This window comes from Haemaphysalis longicornis, unplaced genomic scaffold (assembly GCF_048455015.1).
Source record: "Haemaphysalis longicornis isolate Haplotype H1 unplaced genomic scaffold, Haemaphysalis longicornis Haplotype H1 scaffold_7, whole genome shotgun sequence".
Classification (NCBI taxonomy): Eukaryota; Metazoa; Arthropoda; class Arachnida; order Ixodida; family Ixodidae; genus Haemaphysalis; species Haemaphysalis longicornis.
Genome location: NW_027526422.1, coordinates 68,916,947 through 68,930,629, shown reverse-complemented (window position 1 = coordinate 68,930,629; position 13,683 = coordinate 68,916,947). Strand labels below are relative to the sequence as shown.

Genomic DNA, 13,683 nt, shown 5'->3' with positions numbered 1-13,683 from the left:
GAACGCGCGACGCGCACGTAAGCTGCGGAGAAGGCGACTTGCTGATGTCGCGCTAGTGACGGGACACGGTCCGCAGCTCCTTTCGCTGCAGCGGACCGTGTGTTCCCCAAACTATTCGGTGACAACCCGTTTGTTTTCGTTCGTACGGGCGGTTTGCGAGCGCCTGTGGTTTCAGTCGGATTTACGCAGTGCTCTGACGCGTGCAATCCAGTGTCTAACGTTGATGCGTCTAACGTTGCCATGCCGACGAAATATAAATAGCAACGTGGAAATTTATATCGATGCACAATAAACATTCAACTGCTCCTGTGAAGGCACATTTCACTTTCGTGTTTTCCCGGTTCCTATTGAAAAGGGAACAACCACATTTTTCTTTTTTTCTACATCGATTTATTTTGCACAATAAAAGCATGCCTGGAAGCATGCTGAAAAGGGTATTAAAGTTGTGTTGAACGTCTTGGCTTGAGTTGAAAGCACAACCAAAACAAAAACAGACATTTTTAACAGCGGAGCTGTTTTAGTGCTGGGCTTGACGACGGACTGCACTGGCATCGTGTCACGCTACCTCTGGAACGGGTTTCTGCGCCTCGCAGGAGCCGGTTTCCAGAACAGAAAAAAAAAAATAAGAAAGTTCAGAAAGGTCCTAGGGCCGTCACATTTTCATATAAGACGGCTTACATTGCCCCTGAAAAGATGCCTTTCAAGCAATGCATTTGTATTTACAGGTGAAGCCAACCTTAAAGAGATCTGTGTAAGCTTTGTCTCTGAAAGCTGGTTTCCCCACATCCATGCTGCACAGTGAAGCATAAGCATTTACAGAGGAAGTGTGATTACAGAAAACGGCTCTAACTTGTGTTATCAAAAGGTATCCCGACAGAAATTATAGGACGATTAGCCGCTAAGGCGACTATACCATTATTATGAGTTTCACTTGCTTCTCACAATTAGTTGAGCGCACAGTGAAGTTGCAAACGCTACCGAATTTCCGCTTGCTCTCAATACCTGGCCGTCTGCGGAGGGAGAATGGTTACAGAAAACGGCTGTAACCGCTGTTTAACCCGGACAATCCGGAAACAAATTATATGACAATTACCGTCTAAGACTATCACGCACAAGAAAGACGTGGAAGTTAAACGGCATCCTCGTAAACACAAACCCCAGGTCTGCTGTTTCAGCAGATTTCACAGTAGTTGGAACTGGGTTTAATTTTCGCGCTGTTTCTTTTCCTGTGGTTGTCTCCCTAACCGTTCAATAAAAATATGACAATGTCTGTTCAATCAGCTACACAACTTAAGTCTTGAAAAGTATCCACGCAGCACACGGACAACTGAATTGGCACAGGGCTCCATCCTGGGAGACCCCCCGATCTTATGCGTTGGATATGGGGACCCCAGTACCGGTCTCTTCTTGGCTTTCTGCGTGCAACTGGTGCAATGTTGTACCTATAAACCACCCTGTTATGCCGTAGGGCAATCTATCGCATTAAAAAAAAATGCGCAATTTGTTATTCAACTCAAATCAGACGTGAATATTAATAGAAAGTACCAAAGTCACAAATGTCTTGTTTTCCGCAAGATACGTATCAAATCTAAACCCACCCGCCGCGGCGGTTCAGTGGCTAAGGCGTTGCGCTGCTGAGCACGAGGTCGCGGGTTCGATTCCCGGCCGCGGCGGCCGCTTTTCTGATGGAGGCGAAAAGCAAAAACGCCCGTGTGTACGAGATTTCGGCGCACGATAAAGATCCCCAGGTGGTCAAAATTAATCCGGAGCCCTCCACTCCGGCGCGCCTCATCGCCTGCGTTGCGTCGGCGCGTTAAACCCTACAATCAATCAATCAAATCTAAACCCGGAAATCAAGTATCGAAGTTAAGAAACTTTCCTGTTTCTTTTTTAACTTTTGGTTCTCTTTACAACACTGATTTGAAAAGAAAAATAACAACACTCCTCCTGTGCATAAACGGTCCCACTGTCACCTCGTTTTCTTCAGTTTCATTAAGGTACGCCTCATTGCGTTTTCATAGGGATATTATGCAGAGTTCGCATCAACAATAATGTTTAGGAGCACACATTCGCGATCACCGGTTCAAACACCGCAAGTTACCTTACCTTACTTCAGTCTGCAAACATCGGGAGATTTTTATTTTTATCCGGTAGTCAGTAGACATCTTCCAAAATCGGTACATCTAAACAAATGTCGACCGAAATGGCAGCACTAAACTGCAGCACGCTCCGAGCTCGCATCTCAGTTGGAAAGAAAAGTACCGGGCCTATTTTCAGAAAACGCATTGCGACTGTACGTACTGAGTGCGCCGACTGGGTTTTCCCAACAGAAGTGTCTCGAGGTAAACACGTCTAAGAACTTGGTAAAAAGTAAAAAGAGTTTCGCTAGCTCCAGAACGTTCGCAAGTGAGCGTATAGTTTGCAGGCTTCTGGTCTCTTTTATTGCACTGAAAAAAAAGGCGGGCATTGCTACCCATGCGGTTAGTTTGAAACATGTGATCGCGATGGCGGTACAGCGCAGTGGTGCAGCAGAGAAATCCCAGGCAAACGCATCCCTGCACCCTGCGGAGCGCCACGCAACTCGCCGGAGAAGCGCGAGCGAGCTCCACGGGTCAGGTTCCCCAACCTCCGTCACAGGCCGCTCGGAACTTGTTTCGGCGACTCTCCGCCAGGTGCAAACGTCGTCTGCAAACGTCGTCGTCGGCATGGCGCGGGGCTATTTTGAACGACGGTACCTAGTGTGCTCTGTGCTTACAAAGCTGAAGATTTCGCCAGGGTGATTTTAAGAGCTTAGACTGCTTATTTGGATCAAATGTGGGCAAAGAAAAACTTGAGTGCAGTTGGCCTTTAAGTACCCAAACTAGCAACTGTTGTTGCGTTAAGTGATTATAGGGGGCATTTCTGGGTGCACGCAGGGGATCAAAAGGGCTGGTGGATAACTATCTCATTGGCATGGTTTGGATAGCAGCCATCACTGCGCACTAAGAATGCCAGCAAGCGTAAACATCGTCGTTCAGCCCGTTAAACAGCAGAGGAGCCAATGCACGAGCTGACGCCGGCAAAGGAGCAGAGCGGCACTCCTGAAGCCTTCTGGCAGCTAAGCGATGTGCGCATGCGCAGTTTCCTTCACTCACAAATGGGATGCATGTACACTCGGAGAAAACACCGTAACTGAGGTGGCATGCCTGGGGTACTTGAGGTGGCTGTGGTGGCAACCCTGCGTTCAGCGGTGTTCACCGCTGCCGATGCGGCGCTCGGCTCGGATGAAATAAGGCGTCGTTGAAACTGGCAAACAAACCGACTGCCATGCTGAACGTAGTGAAAGTATAACTGCTGACCGCTTTGCACTAACCACAAAACACCGCAAACTATGGACCGGACAGAGAAGTGGACCCGCAAGTCACCGCTGCCTCTGCGCTGTTGTCTGCATCGATGTAGGCGAACTGTCCCCACTTTCGTCTCGAAGCCCTCGTCGTCCATCGCACATTGTTTTACAGCGCTTCAATGAATGCCACCACTGACCCCAGAACCTAAAAAAAAAAAGCTAATCCGAAAGCTATTGTCGTCGCTACGGGGCTCTACCACGTCTATGTTGCTGCAAATTGTCCCGTGACATATTAAAATGAACCTGCACAGCAGGTTTTATAGAAATCATTTCAGTTGCGAGAAAAAAGTTTTCCGACGACAGCGAGCGTTGATTCGAGGTTTGCTTAGAGATGTGCGCTGTGGTATAAGTTATTTTAAAGAGTGAAGCTGCAAGCCACCACATCAATCGCTCGCTCAGCAACAACTCGCATGGGACAATCGAAGCAGCGGTTCACGATGCGTCAAACTGGAGAGACGTAACGCAATAACAACAATACAAAGAAGGCCCTCCCTTACGTCGTCTTTAGTTTTCCTAAGACATGCAGGTTTTGTTTTTGTTGCGGTGTTATCTGGGTGCTGGAAAGAGCTACTTGTCGCAGCCATCGCAGAGTCAGCGTTCTGATTTGCTCCTCTCAAGAGCCCTTCAGAAATGGTGTAGAGTTCTTTTCTTGCAAGATCGCCACTTCCTCCTTTTTTTTGCGCCATCAGAGTTGCACTCGGCACTCCAGAATGTCGAAGGGCTAACCGCGGTGCAACGTGACATCCCTGGCCGCACACGCTGTCGGCCATCCTTGTGGCGGGTCGTGCCATAAGTACAGTGCTTAGATTAAAGGCACACCTTTGGGTACGACCACTGCTCCTTCTGTACAATAAAAACATGCAAGATTCATTTTTAAAGACGATAGTCTTTTTTTGGGCTAGTTATACCCAAAAATATTGGTCTGTCTGTCCCTATGTCTGTCTGTCTGTCGGTCCGTCGATTCAATCACCCGACGAAAGGATAAAAGAAACCTGAAACAAGAAGTTCGTACAAGGAAAACCTTTCCAAACCACTAAATCTGGTGCCATACTTCATGCTTGTTAACACTGTGTGAAGAAAACATTACACATGTTTGAGGCACAACATCAATGCACAACCGGCACTAAGCAGTGTTCTTTAGTTGAAAATACACGGGCGTTTGATATTTGGGATAGCAAATAAAAAAAACGCGAGCTCGTGCCCCACCCTAGACCTCGTGGCGGCATTCCAAGTCCACTAGTAAAAAAAGGTTGCAATAGATGGCGCGCGAGCAGTGGAGCGCGGTAAATTTAAATTGACTTGAGCAAACCGCTTGCGTGTTCATCTTGGGAGGAGCGAGACTGGAGGGGAAGAGCGTGAGGGGGGGGGGGGGGCGCTTACGTAGCAGGGGCTGCAGAAGGCTATTGCCTTCGACGACGTTTGCAGCGATTGCAACGCTGACATTTTTTTTTTCTTTAAGTAACGCGCCATTTAAATTATTTGAACGAACTTGCAATAGGCCAGGGCAGCTCTCCGTTGAACAGTGGGCTACCGCACCATTTGCGAGACAATAACAAGCCACGGTACGGCTCCGTTGGGACGCCTATCTCGTGCGGAATACCAGGCTCACCAAGCAGGGTTGCCCACCTGAGTCCGTGGCAGCTACGATGTGTGAAGCCCCATGGCGGCCAGTTTTGCCCGATGTGCAAGGTATTCCACCGTGTTGGATACAATGGTTGCCGCGTGTGGCTGTGATTTTCTATGAGTGCACTGCAGAGACACGCCTTCACTGGCCAACAACACAGAAAAATACCTTGTGAAATTTGCCACATCCGTGATGTTCCTGAGCTTTGGACGTCTGACCCGATCGGCTGCGGGCGCTTCGTGGTGCCGCATACAGACGTTGTAATGTGCAGTTACTGCAAGCCCACCTCACTTTTGAATTTTCCGAAGCCCACAACCAACTCTTTCGTGTCCGGTTAGCGTGTAAGGTTCACCGTGTAGCTTCAATGAAGGCAATACACGAAAAGTTGATAGAGAAACAAAGAAGTAAATTATTGGGGAAGTTCGTTACAACCGAAAAGGAAGCTGGCTACACCAAGCTTCGAGGGTAACACCCCTGAGTAATAAAAAGGTACAAGTGCCGTTTTACGGAACCACGAGGTAACAATACAGGTAACAATTACATAATACAGGAAAACTACTGAAGGATTCCGCGTGCACTCAGTGAAGACTATACCGCGCACAGTACATACACCTCTACAGACCAACAATGATTGTATTCTTCAGGTTTGTGCCCGAAGACTAGCACATCATGCATCTGGAAAATCACACCTGCTAACCATGCCACCACTCCGGCCACTGCGTGTTGAAAGTGCTCTGGAGCTGAGGCTATCCCGAAGGAATCAGGAAATGCCAAAACCCTTCGTTAAAGTCGGTCTTAGAAAACACTTTTTCCTCTTCAAACTGCGCAAGCGAGTGTTTGGATGCGGAAATCGGATGCGCTTCTTGGCACGTGTACCGGTTTAGTTCCGGGAGGTCACCACAGATGCGGACGTCACCGGATTCTTCCTGAACAACGATCATAGGCGCACACTATTCAGTTTGCTCCGCTACAAGAGTAACGACGTTGAACTGTTGCATGCAGTTCAACGCATCTTTGGTTTTGCCGTAGAACGGTGAGGGAACCCGAAAAAATTAGGTAAAAGAGCAAGACATAACGTTTTGTTGTCGCCAAAGTTTGTAGTCCGTCTCGCGAAAAGTCGTGGGTGTTGCTGGAATGGCGACGTTGGCTTCGCTTCTAAGTGTCAGAGCTTCGGGAATGTATCCAATTCTCCCAACCTAACAGTCTCTTTTTGAGGGCCCTTAGTGAGAAGACTTCATGCACTGTAGGCTTGCCAAAAGCTGTGGTATATAGTGGAAGGGTGCCTCCAAGGAGGTTGTATACAACCTCCTTGGGTGCCTCTCACTTTAAAGCCTCGCCTTCTGGTCTACACAGCTTCTTTCGGGGTCTACCAAGTTATTGCCGAAACAAATTGCCCATATGAATGATTGGGCATGGCTGCTTCATTTGCTCATGTGCCTATTTTGAAGCGCAGTAACGTCTCGCCAACTCTTTTGTCTGCAGCACGGAATCCTGCTCCGTGGTCTGCAGTCTACCTGTTGAGAGATTTTGCCGCTGTTGTACCCAGCAAGGCGACGCTCTTGCTTGCAGTCGGCTGTTTACGGATGACAAGCATACCGAAGCGTAGCGGCCCCTTATGTGCCCGTTAGAGCTTTTTCAGGACAAGCTCGTGCGGCTGGTTGTCTGTACCGCACCATCGGCAACATTTGTTTTGAGGGCTTGTCTACAGCATTGTGCCGGGATGCCTGGGGTTGCGACGATGTCTCTGGTTTGGAATTTTTACTGTGGACACAATATATGTTGTGATATTTAGCCGCCTGGCAGTGAAGCCCCGATTGCTGGCTTTTGGCGCCTTCACTGCGACGTTCTTGAATAAAGGCGTTCTCGAGCGTGAGGACTGTGTCGAGATTCACTTTTTCGAACAACTGCGTGTCTCTAAGACCTACAAGGCAATCCCGCTACAGCTGGTCTCGCAGACTCCCGTAGTCGCACGTCTGGAGGGGTTGCAAAGCGCTATCGAGGACTTCTCGACTGATTCTCTCGGTTTCTGGATGCGCTCGTCAAATTTCACTCTCGAAAATCACGTTTCACCAAGGTGCAAATATTGGCCACACCTTTCGAAAACTCTGGTGTTTTCCTCAGAGTTGGCTTGCGAAAAGTTGAAGGTGCGCAGGATGGCCTCGTCTCGTCTCATCTTGTCTCGTCTTGCCTTGTCTTGTCTCGTCTACCAACATAAGGTAGATGATCGTGCTGACTTGCTGCTGCCCTGGCAGGTTTTGAAGCCCTGATGCCGAGTGGAAGTGGAGGAAACGCTGTTTCCACGATGGCCATTTGTTCACAAAAAACGTGAATGATTCGGGCGGAGGTATCGTGAACGACGACGCCATGACAACGTAGCTGTCACTCGATGACTAACAGCATTATGCTATTCGCGGCGTACAGTGTAAACCAGCGGCCAGACGGGTCCGTCAGGCGTATACAGACACATCCAGACGCGGCGAAGTGGAGCCGTAAAATGCGTTCATTTCTGAGGCATTCAGGCTCGTCTCCGGGCGGCGCGGCATCTCTCTGTTGGCTGGCTGAGAACTACACATTGATTTTCTCCCCCTGGTCGCATAAAGGGAGCATTCAAGTAGTACGTGAGTCACGTCTTCAGTGTGATGTTCATACTTGCAGCAGGTGTCGTTAGAATCGACTACGGCAGAGGAATTTCAAGGTATAGCGACGTCATGACGAATACAAGTAATAACGTGTCGACCGAACGACCCAGACGAAACATTCATGTGTATGTAAGGAGTGGGTACTCTGGGTATAAAAGTGATGCGCGATGTTTATGTCAGCCGTGCTTTCAGAGTATAGCGCGTCCTCAGTTATCTTAACAATCAATCCACATCACCTCTCGTAAAAGGAACGATGCTGCATACGGAGTTTGAATGAGCTGTAGTAGGAAGCTGGTAGGGTATAGATTTTCCACGTATTGCAGTGTGCCCGGCAATCCACAGAAATGCTGCAACGACAGACCATAAATTTTGCCATCAAAGCGCAATCGTAAACAAAACCGATCTCAAGGCGAATGAATGCCTACCATGTTGTCTACGACGGTGATAAAGATGTTTACGACATAAATAAGAGGATGCCAGCGCTCTTTCGTTGAAATGACTGGGCTGAGAGGTTTAGTAAAAGGAGTGGTAACACGCTCGTTGTTGCGGTAGCGAGGGCGAACGACCCAGTCGTCTCGTCACTACGATGCGAAAGTAACTGCCTACGCCACGATACGCAAGAGGCGACATAGTGCCCCCTACTCCTGGCAAGCCGCTGTTTTATTTTAAGGCGAAAGCTTTATATGTCTCAGCGTTCGGTCGACCTCCAACGACCTTGAGCCGAAACAGGTTGTCCAGGCCTATCTTTTAAAAACGCTAGCGCCAGCGAAGAGAATTACGGTAAATCAAAGTGATTTTAAGTGGTGGATTAGCGACTAAAGTGGACGACTCGGCAAAATAAGATCGATGACTAAGCAAAATAGTGGACCACCCAATGAATAAAGGGGGTGACTGAGCGTAATATAAGGTGCGACTAAGCTAACCGAGCCAAAAAATTATGACCAATAAATAAATAGGTCGTTTGCATGACTAATTGGGCTGACAAATTAAATTGGAAGATGTGGATGACAAAGGTAATACGTGCACATGGACGTCAATATAACGGTTGTCGGTAAGATAGTCACACCGCAAATGGATGAAATATGTCGAGACGGCGGCAGTGAATGCAGAAAAGGAGAACGTGAAACAGGGTAAATCATGTGTCCGTCTTTAATGCAAAGTCGTATTCAGGATAAAACCAAAAGAGGCCTTGGGAATCTAGATATCAACACGCTTTTCCCGCCACCAGCTGCGCTACCAGCCATGGCGGGTGAGCTTCCGAAAAATAAGGCCCCCTAAACACAGCCTAATTGTTGGCCTGAGAAATGAAGAAACGAAAACATAGGTCCTAGTCATTATAGCTTTTGCGGCCGAGTGGCCGTCCTAGATAAGTTCCACGTCACCGACCTGCATCTTGGGAGGAGATGTCAGTTTGCGGGCGGAACGAGGCAACCTCTATCAACGCCAACGAACCACAAGTGCGTCGCGACTACCGCTGTATGCAGTGCTTGGCATTGCAGAATGCCGATTTTCGTTCTGAACGAGGCTCTCATGTCATTATGGGGCGCGCTCGCAACCAAGTCCTCCCACCTCTTTTCTCCCCTTTTCCCCTCCGCGAGCTGCGGCTGCACCTGACGACAAGCGCAACCACCTCAGGAAGCAAACAAACTTTTGCTCTATTGCAATTAACGTTATTCCTCCTCCTCCGCGCTATCTTTACTACCACTGAAGCTCATCAATGAAGCTCCCACAAATTCATAGAAATGTTCGTAACGGCCTAGATTGCTTCTTTTAGAAACATATCGCTTCTTTACTGAGATACAAAATAAACAAGAAACTCATTTTGGTTTATCTAGTTTTCACTAGATGGCGCTAGCAGTCTAGAAAGCAAGAGATTTGTTTTATTATTTCAGTACAGAAGTGACATATCTCTAAAACAAGCAAACTAGGCCGTTCTGAACGTTGATATGTATTTGTAAAGCTTTTCGTATTGGCGCACGATGATTTTTAAGTGGGTCATGAGGTAGTAACTCTGGTAGGAATGTTAACAGGTGAGTTCCCTTAAAGGCCTACTGCTTCACTCAAAATTTCGGCCTCTTTAAAACCTTAATTCCGTACAGTCTGCTTAAAAAGACCGCCAGATACAAAATATGCCAGCTGGAATACCCGTATGCACGGCGGAAACGACCACCACAAATCGGCGATGTTGAAATCGAAGTTGAGAGCAGCGCGGTCATTACCGCAGGCTGAAGAGGCATTGCAGGCTGGAGTGACTTTTCAGAGATACTAAAATGATAGTAGGCGCTGCGTGCTGGCCTGCAGTATTCCTCAAGCCCGAAATGCGGGGAATATATGTTCATCTTCCAGGAGCCATGTAAAATACCATTGACATACGCATCAACAGAACTAGACTGGACATTAGAAAGAGGCCATTAGAGTTTTGGTCAGAAAAATATATGGAAGATACGGTGGCAAGCACGTTAGAACACAAGTTGGTTTGCATTCAGAAAACGAAAACAAATTATTTTTTCCTAATTTAACAATGATGAACTTACTAGGGTACACGGACAGGAAGACCTTCGCCATCCATTCGATCGATCGATCGATCGATCGATCGATTGATTGATTGATTGATTGATTGATTGATTGATTGATTGATTGTAGGGTTTAACGCGCCGACGCAACGCAGGCGATGAGGCGCGCCGTAGTGGAGGGCTCCGCATTAATTTTGACCAACTGGAGATCTTTAACGTGCGCCGAAATCTCGTACACACGGGCGTTTTTGCTTTTCGCCTCCATCAGAAAAGTGGCCGCCGCGGCCGGGAATCGAACCCGCGACCTGATTGATTGATTGATTGATTAGTTAATTAATTGATTGATTGATTATCTAAATGGACAATAAAAGATCAATAACTTTATTTGTTTTTACTGAGAGATCACGTGTTTGCTAGCTCTCCCGTCTTTTGTTGGACGGCCAACGCTGCCTTGTTTCCAAAGAAAGAAATAAGTAAAGATCGCAATTCTCTCTGTCATTTCCTTTCCTTTTTTTTCGTGACGTTTCGAGCAATGCACAAAGAGCCCGGAGCGCGCGCCCAGCCGGATTTCGCTCGATCACATTATGGGTTTGTACTTATGTAAATATGTACCGATGGTCGCTCGCCGGCACTAATCCTCGCACTTGCTTATAATGAAACACAGCTGTCTTCGCAAGAATGAGTGAATTTTGAGTTTCCAAGCGAAGCGACGTTCAGCCGTTCCAGCTACCTCGTAGACGTAGCAACGCATAGTAAAGAAAGCTAACCCAAGAAGACCCTTAAGAATACCATAGACATTCCAAGCCAGCAGAACTTATCTTCCAATAACCTTCCCCCATCCCCGCCGACGTTAATTCCCAGGTGCAGTTTCCTCTCTAGTATATTTACTAAGAAACAGTATGGGCTCGATGAAGTCGGCGAAGCTTTTCCCAGAACCCAGGACGTGACTGCGCTTGTACGCACGGGAAAACATTTCAACAAAAGCGAAACTGAAACGAGGCCGGGCTGAGGCACATTTTATAATGCTGGCAAGCTAAGGTTCGCGTATTTTAAAAAAAAGCGCTTGACTAGCAGTAGTTCCCGCATACATTTATTTTACATTAACAAGACCCCACTGCCTCAGTGTTTTTTTTTTTTTTTTTTTCAGAAAAACGCTTAGGCAAGCTCCACCAATCCCGTTTTCCAAGCGTTCGCAATTTGTGACGTCCCAAATGGTAGTGCGGAAAAGTGCGTGGGGCGTCGACACCTGTTTTCGCGAATTCTACATTTTCGGTGTTGATAATCAGCTACTGCTGCTTCGAGTGGCTTATTTGTGTTCACGACACCCGCATGTACCGATATCAGCCAAGTTGTATTTGCCCTTTAGTGACCTTTTAATGAGGAAGAGGCAAGAACTTCGCGCGATGGGAAAAGGGAATACGGGAGGAGGAAAAAGAGCATAAGGATTATTGAACAGTCATTTTTGTTGTGTCTCAGGCGGTAGTCGACGACAAGGGACCGGCGACTGATCGAGACGCGACGAGCCGGAAGCACGAGCCGTAAGTACGAGTCTTGACCTCCTGAAGCCCAAACAACGACTGAGACGACGAACGGCCATTTATTCACGATGACACACGGAGACACTACTACTACTAAGTGGTTCGAGTGAAAAGGAAAAGAAGATGCACTGGGGATATTATTGAGCCCAGCTGGGGGCTCACCTGCATACAACCCAGTGCGGGGGGGGGGGAGGGGGAGGAGGGGTATATAAAGATTAGAGGAGAAAGGGAGTGATAAAAGGATAGGTGGGAGAAAGGGAGAGATAAAAGGATAGGTAGGCGAGCACAAGACGCGTACACACGGGATTGGCTAGCTCCAATCACGTGTGTTACTCAACAACGACATCTATGAGACACACTCAACACAGAGGCACACCCAGTGCGAGTGCGCTCCGAATGATGGCGCCACTGATACACCACAATATTCAGTTCTTGTGTAGTGCACTTGAGTTGAAAAAAAAAAAAAACACCCTGGTGGGCACTTCAGCTGTTGTCCGGTTTGTGCTCATTCATTTCTAATACTACCAGAGGACGCACTGAAAAAGGGGTAAAAAAAACGGAAGCCTTTAAATATCATAATCTCTAAGTGTTGGTACCTCATAAAGTATTCGGGCCGCTACACGCTGCCTTTAAGTGCACGTGCGATATCGAAATCTCGGCCACATAAACTCTTCCGCAACTAATCAGGGTGTTTCCAGAACAATGTAACCGTTTCACATAACTCTGTTCAAAGGTCGATGATAACATTCAGGTCGGCGTAAACAAAGCCAAGTGGGGGAGATAAAGCGACTCCAAACCATCATGTCCTGAATCCAGGAGTTCTAAAACAACTGTCCATCGTGATAAACTGATATCGAAAACGATGGCTCCCAGCGATCCGGTCAACGACGATTTGTGCGAATAGTTCCATGTTCTCGGGCAGCTACGCCGAGTGTGCATTGTATACCTCGATGATCTGCCGCTTGCAGAGGCACGCTGTCCGACCAATGCCATTCACGCTTCGCAAGGTAGGCAGACATCCGGCCGCTTGTGACATGCACGTACATAGCATACGCGATGTTTTTTGCAGCGCAACGCGAGGTCGTTGGAAACCCTCACTCCAACTACCAGGCAGAAAACACGCAACCTTCCTGTCATGGGCTTCCCTTACACTACTGACATGCACAGCCACCACCGTGTTTGAGCTCAACCCAACTAGAGATATATTTATTCCCTAACACATTAAGCATTAACGCAAACCTACAGTGAACAATAAATTAAACCCTGTTCCGCTCAGTGTGAAATCTGATGAAACAGCGGACCTGTAGTTAGCTTGTGTCGGCTCGAATGCCAACGTGCGCTCACCGTAGAACGACAGCGCCGTTTCTGCGCAAATTCTACGGTTCGCGCAAAGGAATCAGCAGCTGAACGTCAGCGGCAAGGCGCTCCCTCCCCTAGCGGGAGGGGGAGGAACCCGTCGGTTCGATACCACAGCGCCCACTATCGGCGGGTCCGGGAAGCTGTATCTGTAAAGCCACCGGCGTGACGCACGACCGACAGCAGACTTACGAAGAGGCTCCCGCCTGCAACAGCCCCAATTATACTCCAATGCCTGGAGTAGCCAGCTCCTGTTTGGCTTGGAGCTAAACTCTCCAATAAACAATTATTTCTCACTCTCAAATCTCGAGCACACCGCGGGATAGAATGCAAAAAGATAAAATAGCACGGAAGAATATCCTCCAGAGTTCCCACGGTTCCTCGAAGGAAGCAAAACATATACTGGCTCGGTCCATGTGGCTCGATTGCTGCAATGTGGCAGCCCGCTTGCAACGACATGGCCGCCGGTTGTCGCCCACACGTGTCGAATGCTCAGAGCCCGAGACCCTGGAGCACCTGCTCTCCTCCTCCCGCCAGCACAATGCCCCGAGAGCAGAGCTTCGGGCCGCACTCCAGCGACTCGGGCTGCCCAGCCACACCCTGATGGACCTGCTTTTTACGACGTGGC

General features: G+C 48.2%; 1 protein-coding gene across 2 annotated transcripts in view; it reads right to left on the bottom strand.

The window, feature by feature from the left end:
• The window catches only part of LOC144145856 (uncharacterized), a 176,348-nt gene that overhangs the window by 114,119 nt on the left and 48,546 nt on the right, over window positions 1-13,683 (bottom strand). The window lies entirely within an intron of this gene.